This window comes from Cicer arietinum, unplaced genomic scaffold (genome assembly GCF_000331145.2).
Source record: "Cicer arietinum cultivar CDC Frontier isolate Library 1 unplaced genomic scaffold, Cicar.CDCFrontier_v2.0 Ca_scaffold_5784_v2.0, whole genome shotgun sequence".
NCBI classification, from domain to species: Eukaryota; Viridiplantae; Streptophyta; class Magnoliopsida; order Fabales; family Fabaceae; genus Cicer; species Cicer arietinum.
Window position 1 is genome coordinate 1,674,230 of NW_027339431.1, and position 15,481 is coordinate 1,689,710.

A 15,481-nucleotide genomic window follows, 5' to 3' on the forward strand; every position below is an offset into this window, starting at 1 on the left:
ATGACACAAACACACCTATTGGATGCACAAAATTGGTCAAAAACCCTAGTTGGACAAGAATAAGTGTAAGAAGGACGAAAATGACCTAAATGTTCAACCAATGACACAAACACACCTATTGGATGCACAAAATTGGTCAAAAACCCTAGTTGGACAAGAATAAGTGTAAGAAGGACGAAAATGACCTAAATGTTCAACCAATGACACAAACACACCTATTGGATGCACAAAATTGGTCAAAAACCCTAGTTGGACAAGAATAAGTGTAAGAAGGACGAAAATGACCTAAATGTTCAACCAATGACACAAACACACCTATTGGATGCACAAAATTGGTCAAAAACCCTAGTTGGACAAGAATAAGTGTAAGAAGGACGAAAATGACCTAAATGTTCAACCAATGACACAAACACACCTATTGGATGCACAAAATTGGTCAAAAACCCTAGTTGGACAAGAATAAGTGTAAGAAGGACGAAAATGACCTAAATGTTCAACCAATGACACAAACACACCTATTGGATGCACAAAATTGGTCAAAAACCCTAGTTGGACAAGAATAAGTGTAAGAAGGACGAAAATGACCTAAATGTTCAACCAATGACACAAACACACCTATTGGATGCACAAAATTGGTCAAAAACCCTAGTTGGACAAGAATAAGTGTAAGAAGGACGAAAATGACCTAAATGTTCAACCAATGACACAAACACACCTATTGGATGCACAAAATTGGTCAAAAACCCTAGTTGGACAAGAATAAGTGTAAGAAGGACGAAAATGACCTAAATGTTCAACCAATGACACAAACACACCTATTGGATGCACAAAATTGGTCAAAAACCCTAGTTGGACAAGAATAAGTGTAAGAAGGACGAAAATGACCTAAATGTTCAACCAATGACACAAACACACCTATTGGATGCACAAAATTGGTCAAAAACCCTAGTTGGACAAGAATAAGTGTAAGAAGGACGAAAATGACCTAAATGTTCAACCAATGACACAAACACACCTATTGGATGCACAAAATTGGTCAAAAACCCTAGTTGGACAAGAATAAGTGTAAGAAGGACGAAAATGACCTAAATGTTCAACCAATGACACAAACACACCTATTGGATGCACAAAATTGGTCAAAAACCCTAGTTGGACAAGAATAAGTGTAAGAAGGACGAAAATGACCTAAATGTTCAACCAATGACACAAACACACCTATTGGATGCACAAAATTGGTCAAAAACCCTAGTTGGACAAGAATAAGTGTAAGAAGGACGAAAATGACCTAAATGTTCAACCAATGACACAAACACACCTATTGGATGCACAAAATTGGTCAAAAACCCTAGTTGGACAAGAATAAGTGTAAGAAGGACGAAAATGACCTAAATGTTCAACCAATGACACAAACACACCTATTGGATGCACAAAATTGGTCAAAAACCCTAGTTGGACAAGAATAAGTGTAAGAAGGACGAAAATGACCTAAATGTTCAACCAATGACACAAACACACCTATTGGATGCACAAAATTGGTCAAAAACCCTAGTTGGACAAGAATAAGTGTAAGAAGGACGAAAATGACCTAAATGTTCAACCAATGACACAAACACACCTATTGGATGCACAAAATTGGTCAAAAACCCTAGTTGGACAAGAATAAGTGTAAGAAGGACGAAAATGACCTAAATGTTCAACCAATGACACAAACACACCTATTGGATGCACAAAATTGGTCAAAAACCCTAGTTGGACAAGAATAAGTGTAAGAAGGACGAAAATGACCTAAATGTTCAACCAATGACACAAACACACCTATTGGATGCACAAAATTGGTCAAAAACCCTAGTTGGACAAGAATAAGTGTAAGAAGGACGAAAATGACCTAAATGTTCAACCAATGACACAAACACACCTATTGGATGCACAAAATTGGTCAAAAACCCTAGTTGGACAAGAATAAGTGTAAGAAGGACGAAAATGACCTAAATGTTCAACCAATGACACAAACACACCTATTGGATGCACAAAATTGGTCAAAAACCCTAGTTGGACAAGAATAAGTGTAAGAAGGACGAAAATGACCTAAATGTTCAACCAATGACACAAACACACCTATTGGATGCACAAAATTGGTCAAAAACCCTAGTTGGACAAGAATAAGTGTAAGAAGGACGAAAATGACCTAAATGTTCAACCAATGACACAAACACACCTATTGGATGCACAAAATTGGTCAAAAACCCTAGTTGGACAAGAATAAGTGTAAGAAGGACGAAAATGACCTAAATGTTCAACCAATGACACAAACACACCTATTGGATGCACAAAATTGGTCAAAAACCCTAGTTGGACAAGAATAAGTGTAAGAAGGACGAAAATGACCTAAATGTTCAACCAATGACACAAACACACCTATTGGATGCACAAAATTGGTCAAAAACCCTAGTTGGACAAGAATAAGTGTAAGAAGGACGAAAATGACCTAAATGTTCAACCAATGACACAAACACACCTATTGGATGCACAAAATTGGTCAAAAACCCTAGTTGGACAAGAATAAGTGTAAGAAGGACGAAAATGACCTAAATGTTCAACCAATGACACAAACACACCTATTGGATGCACAAAATTGGTCAAAAACCCTAGTTGGACAAGAATAAGTGTAAGAAGGACGAAAATGACCTAAATGTTCAACCAATGACACAAACACACCTATTGGATGCACAAAATTGGTCAAAAACCCTAGTTGGACAAGAATAAGTGTAAGAAGGACGAAAATGACCTAAATGTTCAACCAATGACACAAACACACCTATTGGATGCACAAAATTGGTCAAAAACCCTAGTTGGACAAGAATAAGTGTAAGAAGGACGAAAATGACCTAAATGTTCAACCAATGACACAAACACACCTATTGGATGCACAAAATTGGTCAAAAACCCTAGTTGGACAAGAATAAGTGTAAGAAGGACGAAAATGACCTAAATGTTCAACCAATGACACAAACACACCTATTGGATGCACAAAATTGGTCAAAAACCCTAGTTGGACAAGAATAAGTGTAAGAAGGACGAAAATGACCTAAATGTTCAACCAATGACACAAACACACCTATTGGATGCACAAAATTGGTCAAAAACCCTAGTTGGACAAGAATAAGTGTAAGAAGGACGAAAATGACCTAAATGTTCAACCAATGACACAAACACACCTATTGGATGCACAAAATTGGTCAAAAACCCTAGTTGGACAAGAATAAGTGTAAGAAGGACGAAAATGACCTAAATGTTCAACCAATGACACAAACACACCTATTGGATGCACAAAATTGGTCAAAAACCCTAGTTGGACAAGAATAAGTGTAAGAAGGACGAAAATGACCTAAATGTTCAACCAATGACACAAACACACCTATTGGATGCACAAAATTGGTCAAAAACCCTAGTTGGACAAGAATAAGTGTAAGAAGGACGAAAATGACCTAAATGTTCAACCAATGACACAAACACACCTATTGGATGCACAAAATTGGTCAAAAACCCTAGTTGGACAAGAATAAGTGTAAGAAGGACGAAAATGACCTAAATGTTCAACCAATGACACAAACACACCTATTGGATGCACAAAATTGGTCAAAAACCCTAGTTGGACAAGAATAAGTGTAAGAAGGACGAAAATGACCTAAATGTTCAACCAATGACACAAACACACCTATTGGATGCACAAAATTGGTCAAAAACCCTAGTTGGACAAGAATAAGTGTAAGAAGGACGAAAATGACCTAAATGTTCAACCAATGACACAAACACACCTATTGGATGCACAAAATTGGTCAAAAACCCTAGTTGGACAAGAATAAGTGTAAGAAGGACGAAAATGACCTAAATGTTCAACCAATGACACAAACACACCTATTGGATGCACAAAATTGGTCAAAAACCCTAGTTGGACAAGAATAAGTGTAAGAAGGACGAAAATGACCTAAATGTTCAACCAATGACACAAACACACCTATTGGATGCACAAAATTGGTCAAAAACCCTAGTTGGACAAGAATAAGTGTAAGAAGGACGAAAATGACCTAAATGTTCAACCAATGACACAAACACACCTATTGGATGCACAAAATTGGTCAAAAACCCTAGTTGGACAAGAATAAGTGTAAGAAGGACGAAAATGACCTAAATGTTCAACCAATGACACAAACACACCTATTGGATGCACAAAATTGGTCAAAAACCCTAGTTGGACAAGAATAAGTGTAAGAAGGACGAAAATGACCTAAATGTTCAACCAATGACACAAACACACCTATTGGATGCACAAAATTGGTCAAAAACCCTAGTTGGACAAGAATAAGTGTAAGAAGGACGAAAATGACCTAAATGTTCAACCAATGACACAAACACACCTATTGGATGCACAAAATTGGTCAAAAACCCTAGTTGGACAAGAATAAGTGTAAGAAGGACGAAAATGACCTAAATGTTCAACCAATGACACAAACACACCTATTGGATGCACAAAATTGGTCAAAAACCCTAGTTGGACAAGAATAAGTGTAAGAAGGACGAAAATGACCTAAATGTTCAACCAATGACACAAACACACCTATTGGATGCACAAAATTGGTCAAAAACCCTAGTTGGACAAGAATAAGTGTAAGAAGGACGAAAATGACCTAAATGTTCAACCAATGACACAAACACACCTATTGGATGCACAAAATTGGTCAAAAACCCTAGTTGGACAAGAATAAGTGTAAGAAGGACGAAAATGACCTAAATGTTCAACCAATGACACAAACACACCTATTGGATGCACAAAATTGGTCAAAAACCCTAGTTGGACAAGAATAAGTGTAAGAAGGACGAAAATGACCTAAATGTTCAACCAATGACACAAACACACCTATTGGATGCACAAAATTGGTCAAAAACCCTAGTTGGACAAGAATAAGTGTAAGAAGGACGAAAATGACCTAAATGTTCAACCAATGACACAAACACACCTATTGGATGCACAAAATTGGTCAAAAACCCTAGTTGGACAAGAATAAGTGTAAGAAGGACGAAAATGACCTAAATGTTCAACCAATGACACAAACACACCTATTGGATGCACAAAATTGGTCAAAAACCCTAGTTGGACAAGAATAAGTGTAAGAAGGACGAAAATGACCTAAATGTTCAACCAATGACACAAACACACCTATTGGATGCACAAAATTGGTCAAAAACCCTAGTTGGACAAGAATAAGTGTAAGAAGGACGAAAATGACCTAAATGTTCAACCAATGACACAAACACACCTATTGGATGCACAAAATTGGTCAAAAACCCTAGTTGGACAAGAATAAGTGTAAGAAGGACGAAAATGACCTAAATGTTCAACCAATGACACAAACACACCTATTGGATGCACAAAATTGGTCAAAAACCCTAGTTGGACAAGAATAAGTGTAAGAAGGACGAAAATGACCTAAATGTTCAACCAATGACACAAACACACCTATTGGATGCACAAAATTGGTCAAAAACCCTAGTTGGACAAGAATAAGTGTAAGAAGGACGAAAATGACCTAAATGTTCAACCAATGACACAAACACACCTATTGGATGCACAAAATTGGTCAAAAACCCTAGTTGGACAAGAATAAGTGTAAGAAGGACGAAAATGACCTAAATGTTCAACCAATGACACAAACACACCTATTGGATGCACAAAATTGGTCAAAAACCCTAGTTGGACAAGAATAAGTGTAAGAAGGACGAAAATGACCTAAATGTTCAACCAATGACACAAACACACCTATTGGATGCACAAAATTGGTCAAAAACCCTAGTTGGACAAGAATAAGTGTAAGAAGGACGAAAATGACCTAAATGTTCAACCAATGACACAAACACACCTATTGGATGCACAAAATTGGTCAAAAACCCTAGTTGGACAAGAATAAGTGTAAGAAGGACGAAAATGACCTAAATGTTCAACCAATGACACAAACACACCTATTGGATGCACAAAATTGGTCAAAAACCCTAGTTGGACAAGAATAAGTGTAAGAAGGACGAAAATGACCTAAATGTTCAACCAATGACACAAACACACCTATTGGATGCACAAAATTGGTCAAAAACCCTAGTTGGACAAGAATAAGTGTAAGAAGGACGAAAATGACCTAAATGTTCAACCAATGACACAAACACACCTATTGGATGCACAAAATTGGTCAAAAACCCTAGTTGGACAAGAATAAGTGTAAGAAGGACGAAAATGACCTAAATGTTCAACCAATGACACAAACACACCTATTGGATGCACAAAATTGGTCAAAAACCCTAGTTGGACAAGAATAAGTGTAAGAAGGACGAAAATGACCTAAATGTTCAACCAATGACACAAACACACCTATTGGATGCACAAAATTGGTCAAAAACCCTAGTTGGACAAGAATAAGTGTAAGAAGGACGAAAATGACCTAAATGTTCAACCAATGACACAAACACACCTATTGGATGCACAAAATTGGTCAAAAACCCTAGTTGGACAAGAATAAGTGTAAGAAGGACGAAAATGACCTAAATGTTCAACCAATGACACAAACACACCTATTGGATGCACAAAATTGGTCAAAAACCCTAGTTGGACAAGAATAAGTGTAAGAAGGACGAAAATGACCTAAATGTTCAACCAATGACACAAACACACCTATTGGATGCACAAAATTGGTCAAAAACCCTAGTTGGACAAGAATAAGTGTAAGAAGGACGAAAATGACCTAAATGTTCAACCAATGACACAAACACACCTATTGGATGCACAAAATTGGTCAAAAACCCTAGTTGGACAAGAATAAGTGTAAGAAGGACGAAAATGACCTAAATGTTCAACCAATGACACAAACACACCTATTGGATGCACAAAATTGGTCAAAAACCCTAGTTGGACAAGAATAAGTGTAAGAAGGACGAAAATGACCTAAATGTTCAACCAATGACACAAACACACCTATTGGATGCACAAAATTGGTCAAAAACCCTAGTTGGACAAGAATAAGTGTAAGAAGGACGAAAATGACCTAAATGTTCAACCAATGACACAAACACACCTATTGGATGCACAAAATTGGTCAAAAACCCTAGTTGGACAAGAATAAGTGTAAGAAGGACGAAAATGACCTAAATGTTCAACCAATGACACAAACACACCTATTGGATGCACAAAATTGGTCAAAAACCCTAGTTGGACAAGAATAAGTGTAAGAAGGACGAAAATGACCTAAATGTTCAACCAATGACACAAACACACCTATTGGATGCACAAAATTGGTCAAAAACCCTAGTTGGACAAGAATAAGTGTAAGAAGGACGAAAATGACCTAAATGTTCAACCAATGACACAAACACACCTATTGGATGCACAAAATTGGTCAAAAACCCTAGTTGGACAAGAATAAGTGTAAGAAGGACGAAAATGACCTAAATGTTCAACCAATGACACAAACACACCTATTGGATGCACAAAATTGGTCAAAAACCCTAGTTGGACAAGAATAAGTGTAAGAAGGACGAAAATGACCTAAATGTTCAACCAATGACACAAACACACCTATTGGATGCACAAAATTGGTCAAAAACCCTAGTTGGACAAGAATAAGTGTAAGAAGGACGAAAATGACCTAAATGTTCAACCAATGACACAAACACACCTATTGGATGCACAAAATTGGTCAAAAACCCTAGTTGGACAAGAATAAGTGTAAGAAGGACGAAAATGACCTAAATGTTCAACCAATGACACAAACACACCTATTGGATGCACAAAATTGGTCAAAAACCCTAGTTGGACAAGAATAAGTGTAAGAAGGACGAAAATGACCTAAATGTTCAACCAATGACACAAACACACCTATTGGATGCACAAAATTGGTCAAAAACCCTAGTTGGACAAGAATAAGTGTAAGAAGGACGAAAATGACCTAAATGTTCAACCAATGACACAAACACACCTATTGGATGCACAAAATTGGTCAAAAACCCTAGTTGGACAAGAATAAGTGTAAGAAGGACGAAAATGACCTAAATGTTCAACCAATGACACAAACACACCTATTGGATGCACAAAATTGGTCAAAAACCCTAGTTGGACAAGAATAAGTGTAAGAAGGACGAAAATGACCTAAATGTTCAACCAATGACACAAACACACCTATTGGATGCACAAAATTGGTCAAAAACCCTAGTTGGACAAGAATAAGTGTAAGAAGGACGAAAATGACCTAAATGTTCAACCAATGACACAAACACACCTATTGGATGCACAAAATTGGTCAAAAACCCTAGTTGGACAAGAATAAGTGTAAGAAGGACGAAAATGACCTAAATGTTCAACCAATGACACAAACACACCTATTGGATGCACAAAATTGGTCAAAAACCCTAGTTGGACAAGAATAAGTGTAAGAAGGACGAAAATGACCTAAATGTTCAACCAATGACACAAACACACCTATTGGATGCACAAAATTGGTCAAAAACCCTAGTTGGACAAGAATAAGTGTAAGAAGGACGAAAATGACCTAAATGTTCAACCAATGACACAAACACACCTATTGGATGCACAAAATTGGTCAAAAACCCTAGTTGGACAAGAATAAGTGTAAGAAGGACGAAAATGACCTAAATGTTCAACCAATGACACAAACACACCTATTGGATGCACAAAATTGGTCAAAAACCCTAGTTGGACAAGAATAAGTGTAAGAAGGACGAAAATGACCTAAATGTTCAACCAATGACACAAACACACCTATTGGATGCACAAAATTGGTCAAAAACCCTAGTTGGACAAGAATAAGTGTAAGAAGGACGAAAATGACCTAAATGTTCAACCAATGACACAAACACACCTATTGGATGCACAAAATTGGTCAAAAACCCTAGTTGGACAAGAATAAGTGTAAGAAGGACGAAAATGACCTAAATGTTCAACCAATGACACAAACACACCTATTGGATGCACAAAATTGGTCAAAAACCCTAGTTGGACAAGAATAAGTGTAAGAAGGACGAAAATGACCTAAATGTTCAACCAATGACACAAACACACCTATTGGATGCACAAAATTGGTCAAAAACCCTAGTTGGACAAGAATAAGTGTAAGAAGGACGAAAATGACCTAAATGTTCAACCAATGACACAAACACACCTATTGGATGCACAAAATTGGTCAAAAACCCTAGTTGGACAAGAATAAGTGTAAGAAGGACGAAAATGACCTAAATGTTCAACCAATGACACAAACACACCTATTGGATGCACAAAATTGGTCAAAAACCCTAGTTGGACAAGAATAAGTGTAAGAAGGACGAAAATGACCTAAATGTTCAACCAATGACACAAACACACCTATTGGATGCACAAAATTGGTCAAAAACCCTAGTTGGACAAGAATAAGTGTAAGAAGGACGAAAATGACCTAAATGTTCAACCAATGACACAAACACACCTATTGGATGCACAAAATTGGTCAAAAACCCTAGTTGGACAAGAATAAGTGTAAGAAGGACGAAAATGACCTAAATGTTCAACCAATGACACAAACACACCTATTGGATGCACAAAATTGGTCAAAAACCCTAGTTGGACAAGAATAAGTGTAAGAAGGACGAAAATGACCTAAATGTTCAACCAATGACACAAACACACCTATTGGATGCACAAAATTGGTCAAAAACCCTAGTTGGACAAGAATAAGTGTAAGAAGGACGAAAATGACCTAAATGTTCAACCAATGACACAAACACACCTATTGGATGCACAAAATTGGTCAAAAACCCTAGTTGGACAAGAATAAGTGTAAGAAGGACGAAAATGACCTAAATGTTCAACCAATGACACAAACACACCTATTGGATGCACAAAATTGGTCAAAAACCCTAGTTGGACAAGAATAAGTGTAAGAAGGACGAAAATGACCTAAATGTTCAACCAATGACACAAACACACCTATTGGATGCACAAAATTGGTCAAAAACCCTAGTTGGACAAGAATAAGTGTAAGAAGGACGAAAATGACCTAAATGTTCAACCAATGACACAAACACACCTATTGGATGCACAAAATTGGTCAAAAACCCTAGTTGGACAAGAATAAGTGTAAGAAGGACGAAAATGACCTAAATGTTCAACCAATGACACAAACACACCTATTGGATGCACAAAATTGGTCAAAAACCCTAGTTGGACAAGAATAAGTGTAAGAAGGACGAAAATGACCTAAATGTTCAACCAATGACACAAACACACCTATTGGATGCACAAAATTGGTCAAAAACCCTAGTTGGACAAGAATAAGTGTAAGAAGGACGAAAATGACCTAAATGTTCAACCAATGACACAAACACACCTATTGGATGCACAAAATTGGTCAAAAACCCTAGTTGGACAAGAATAAGTGTAAGAAGGACGAAAATGACCTAAATGTTCAACCAATGACACAAACACACCTATTGGATGCACAAAATTGGTCAAAAACCCTAGTTGGACAAGAATAAGTGTAAGAAGGACGAAAATGACCTAAATGTTCAACCAATGACACAAACACACCTATTGGATGCACAAAATTGGTCAAAAACCCTAGTTGGACAAGAATAAGTGTAAGAAGGACGAAAATGACCTAAATGTTCAACCAATGACACAAACACACCTATTGGATGCACAAAATTGGTCAAAAACCCTAGTTGGACAAGAATAAGTGTAAGAAGGACGAAAATGACCTAAATGTTCAACCAATGACACAAACACACCTATTGGATGCACAAAATTGGTCAAAAACCCTAGTTGGACAAGAATAAGTGTAAGAAGGACGAAAATGACCTAAATGTTCAACCAATGACACAAACACACCTATTGGATGCACAAAATTGGTCAAAAACCCTAGTTGGACAAGAATAAGTGTAAGAAGGACGAAAATGACCTAAATGTTCAACCAATGACACAAACACACCTATTGGATGCACAAAATTGGTCAAAAACCCTAGTTGGACAAGAATAAGTGTAAGAAGGACGAAAATGACCTAAATGTTCAACCAATGACACAAACACACCTATTGGATGCACAAAATTGGTCAAAAACCCTAGTTGGACAAGAATAAGTGTAAGAAGGACGAAAATGACCTAAATGTTCAACCAATGACACAAACACACCTATTGGATGCACAAAATTGGTCAAAAACCCTAGTTGGACAAGAATAAGTGTAAGAAGGACGAAAATGACCTAAATGTTCAACCAATGACACAAACACACCTATTGGATGCACAAAATTGGTCAAAAACCCTAGTTGGACAAGAATAAGTGTAAGAAGGACGAAAATGACCTAAATGTTCAACCAATGACACAAACACACCTATTGGATGCACAAAATTGGTCAAAAACCCTAGTTGGACAAGAATAAGTGTAAGAAGGACGAAAATGACCTAAATGTTCAACCAATGACACAAACACACCTATTGGATGCACAAAATTGGTCAAAAACCCTAGTTGGACAAGAATAAGTGTAAGAAGGACGAAAATGACCTAAATGTTCAACCAATGACACAAACACACCTATTGGATGCACAAAATTGGTCAAAAACCCTAGTTGGACAAGAATAAGTGTAAGAAGGACGAAAATGACCTAAATGTTCAACCAATGACACAAACACACCTATTGGATGCACAAAATTGGTCAAAAACCCTAGTTGGACAAGAATAAGTGTAAGAAGGACGAAAATGACCTAAATGTTCAACCAATGACACAAACACACCTATTGGATGCACAAAATTGGTCAAAAACCCTAGTTGGACAAGAATAAGTGTAAGAAGGACGAAAATGACCTAAATGTTCAACCAATGACACAAACACACCTATTGGATGCACAAAATTGGTCAAAAACCCTAGTTGGACAAGAATAAGTGTAAGAAGGACGAAAATGACCTAAATGTTCAACCAATGACACAAACACACCTATTGGATGCACAAAATTGGTCAAAAACCCTAGTTGGACAAGAATAAGTGTAAGAAGGACGAAAATGACCTAAATGTTCAACCAATGACACAAACACACCTATTGGATGCACAAAATTGGTCAAAAACCCTAGTTGGACAAGAATAAGTGTAAGAAGGACGAAAATGACCTAAATGTTCAACCAATGACACAAACACACCTATTGGATGCACAAAATTGGTCAAAAACCCTAGTTGGACAAGAATAAGTGTAAGAAGGACGAAAATGACCTAAATGTTCAACCAATGACACAAACACACCTATTGGATGCACAAAATTGGTCAAAAACCCTAGTTGGACAAGAATAAGTGTAAGAAGGACGAAAATGACCTAAATGTTCAACCAATGACACAAACACACCTATTGGATGCACAAAATTGGTCAAAAACCCTAGTTGGACAAGAATAAGTGTAAGAAGGACGAAAATGACCTAAATGTTCAACCAATGACACAAACACACCTATTGGATGCACAAAATTGGTCAAAAACCCTAGTTGGACAAGAATAAGTGTAAGAAGGACGAAAATGACCTAAATGTTCAACCAATGACACAAACACACCTATTGGATGCACAAAATTGGTCAAAAACCCTAGTTGGACAAGAATAAGTGTAAGAAGGACGAAAATGACCTAAATGTTCAACCAATGACACAAACACACCTATTGGATGCACAAAATTGGTCAAAAACCCTAGTTGGACAAGAATAAGTGTAAGAAGGACGAAAATGACCTAAATGTTCAACCAATGACACAAACACACCTATTGGATGCACAAAATTGGTCAAAAACCCTAGTTGGACAAGAATAAGTGTAAGAAGGACGAAAATGACCTAAATGTTCAACCAATGACACAAACACACCTATTGGATGCACAAAATTGGTCAAAAACCCTAGTTGGACAAGAATAAGTGTAAGAAGGACGAAAATGACCTAAATGTTCAACCAATGACACAAACACACCTATTGGATGCACAAAATTGGTCAAAAACCCTAGTTGGACAAGAATAAGTGTAAGAAGGACGAAAATGACCTAAATGTTCAACCAATGACACAAACACACCTATTGGATGCACAAAATTGGTCAAAAACCCTAGTTGGACAAGAATAAGTGTAAGAAGGACGAAAATGACCTAAATGTTCAACCAATGACACAAACACACCTATTGGATGCACAAAATTGGTCAAAAACCCTAGTTGGACAAGAATAAGTGTAAGAAGGACGAAAATGACCTAAATGTTCAACCAATGACACAAACACACCTATTGGATGCACAAAATTGGTCAAAAACCCTAGTTGGACAAGAATAAGTGTAAGAAGGACGAAAATGACCTAAATGTTCAACCAATGACACAAACACACCTATTGGATGCACAAAATTGGTCAAAAACCCTAGTTGGACAAGAATAAGTGTAAGAAGGACGAAAATGACCTAAATGTTCAACCAATGACACAAACACACCTATTGGATGCACAAAATTGGTCAAAAACCCTAGTTGGACAAGAATAAGTGTAAGAAGGACGAAAATGACCTAAATGTTCAACCAATGACACAAACACACCTATTGGATGCACAAAATTGGTCAAAAACCCTAGTTGGACAAGAATAAGTGTAAGAAGGACGAAAATGACCTAAATGTTCAACCAATGACACAAACACACCTATTGGATGCACAAAATTGGTCAAAAACCCTAGTTGGACAAGAATAAGTGTAAGAAGGACGAAAATGACCTAAATGTTCAACCAATGACACAAACACACCTATTGGATGCACAAAATTGGTCAAAAACCCTAGTTGGACAAGAATAAGTGTAAGAAGGACGAAAATGACCTAAATGTTCAACCAATGACACAAACACACCTATTGGATGCACAAAATTGGTCAAAAACCCTAGTTGGACAAGAATAAGTGTAAGAAGGACGAAAATGACCTAAATGTTCAACCAATGACACAAACACACCTATTGGATGCACAAAATTGGTCAAAAACCCTAGTTGGACAAGAATAAGTGTAAGAAGGACGAAAATGACCTAAATGTTCAACCAATGACACAAACACACCTATTGGATGCACAAAATTGGTCAAAAACCCTAGTTGGACAAGAATAAGTGTAAGAAGGACGAAAATGACCTAAATGTTCAACCAATGACACAAACACACCTATTGGATGCACAAAATTGGTCAAAAACCCTAGTTGGACAAGAATAAGTGTAAGAAGGACGAAAATGACCTAAATGTTCAACCAATGACACAAACACACCTATTGGATGCACAAAATTGGTCAAAAACCCTAGTTGGACAAGAATAAGTGTAAGAAGGACGAAAATGACCTAAATGTTCAACCAATGACACAAACACACCTATTGGATGCACAAAATTGGTCAAAAACCCTAGTTGGACAAGAATAAGTGTAAGAAGGACGAAAATGACCTAAATGTTCAACCAATGACACAAACACACCTATTGGATGCACAAAATTGGTCAAAAACCCTAGTTGGACAAGAATAAGTGTAAGAAGGACGAAAATGACCTAAATGTTCAACCAATGACACAAACACACCTATTGGATGCACAAAATTGGTCAAAAACCCTAGTTGGACAAGAATAAGTGTAAGAAGGACGAAAATGACCTAAATGTTCAACCAATGACACAAACACACCTATTGGATGCACAAAATTGGTCAAAAACCCTAGTTGGACAAGAATAAGTGTAAGAAGGACGAAAATGACCTAAATGTTCAACCAATGACACAAACACACCTATTGGATGCACAAAATTGGTCAAAAACCCTAGTTGGACAAGAATAAGTGTAAGAAGGACGAAAATGACCTAAATGTTCAACCAATGACACAAACACACCTATTGGATGCACAAAATTGGTCAAAAACCCTAGTTGGACAAGAATAAGTGTAAGAAGGACGAAAATGACCTAAATGTTCAACCAATGACACAAACACACCTATTGGATGCACAAAATTGGTCAAAAACCCTAGTTGGACAAGAATAAGTGTAAGAAGGACGAAAATGACCTAAATGTTCAACCAATGACACAAACACACCTATTGGATGCACAAAATTGGTCAAAAACCCTAGTTGGACAAGAATAAGTGTAAGAAGGACGAAAATGACCTAAATGTTCAACCAATGACACAAACACACCTATTGGATGCACAAAATTGGTCAAAAACCCTAGTTGGACAAGAATAAGTGTAAGAAGGACGAAAATGACCTAAATGTTCAACCAATGACACAAACACACCTATTGGATGCACAAAATTGGTCAAAAACCCTAGTTGGACAAGAATAAGTGTAAGAAGGTCTAAATAATTCATATTCGTGCATAAGTGTGTTTACGCGAGCTCTTTCACATTTGTGGTTCCTTCATGTGTTTCTTGAAGAATGTCCCACATTTCTTTTGCTGACTT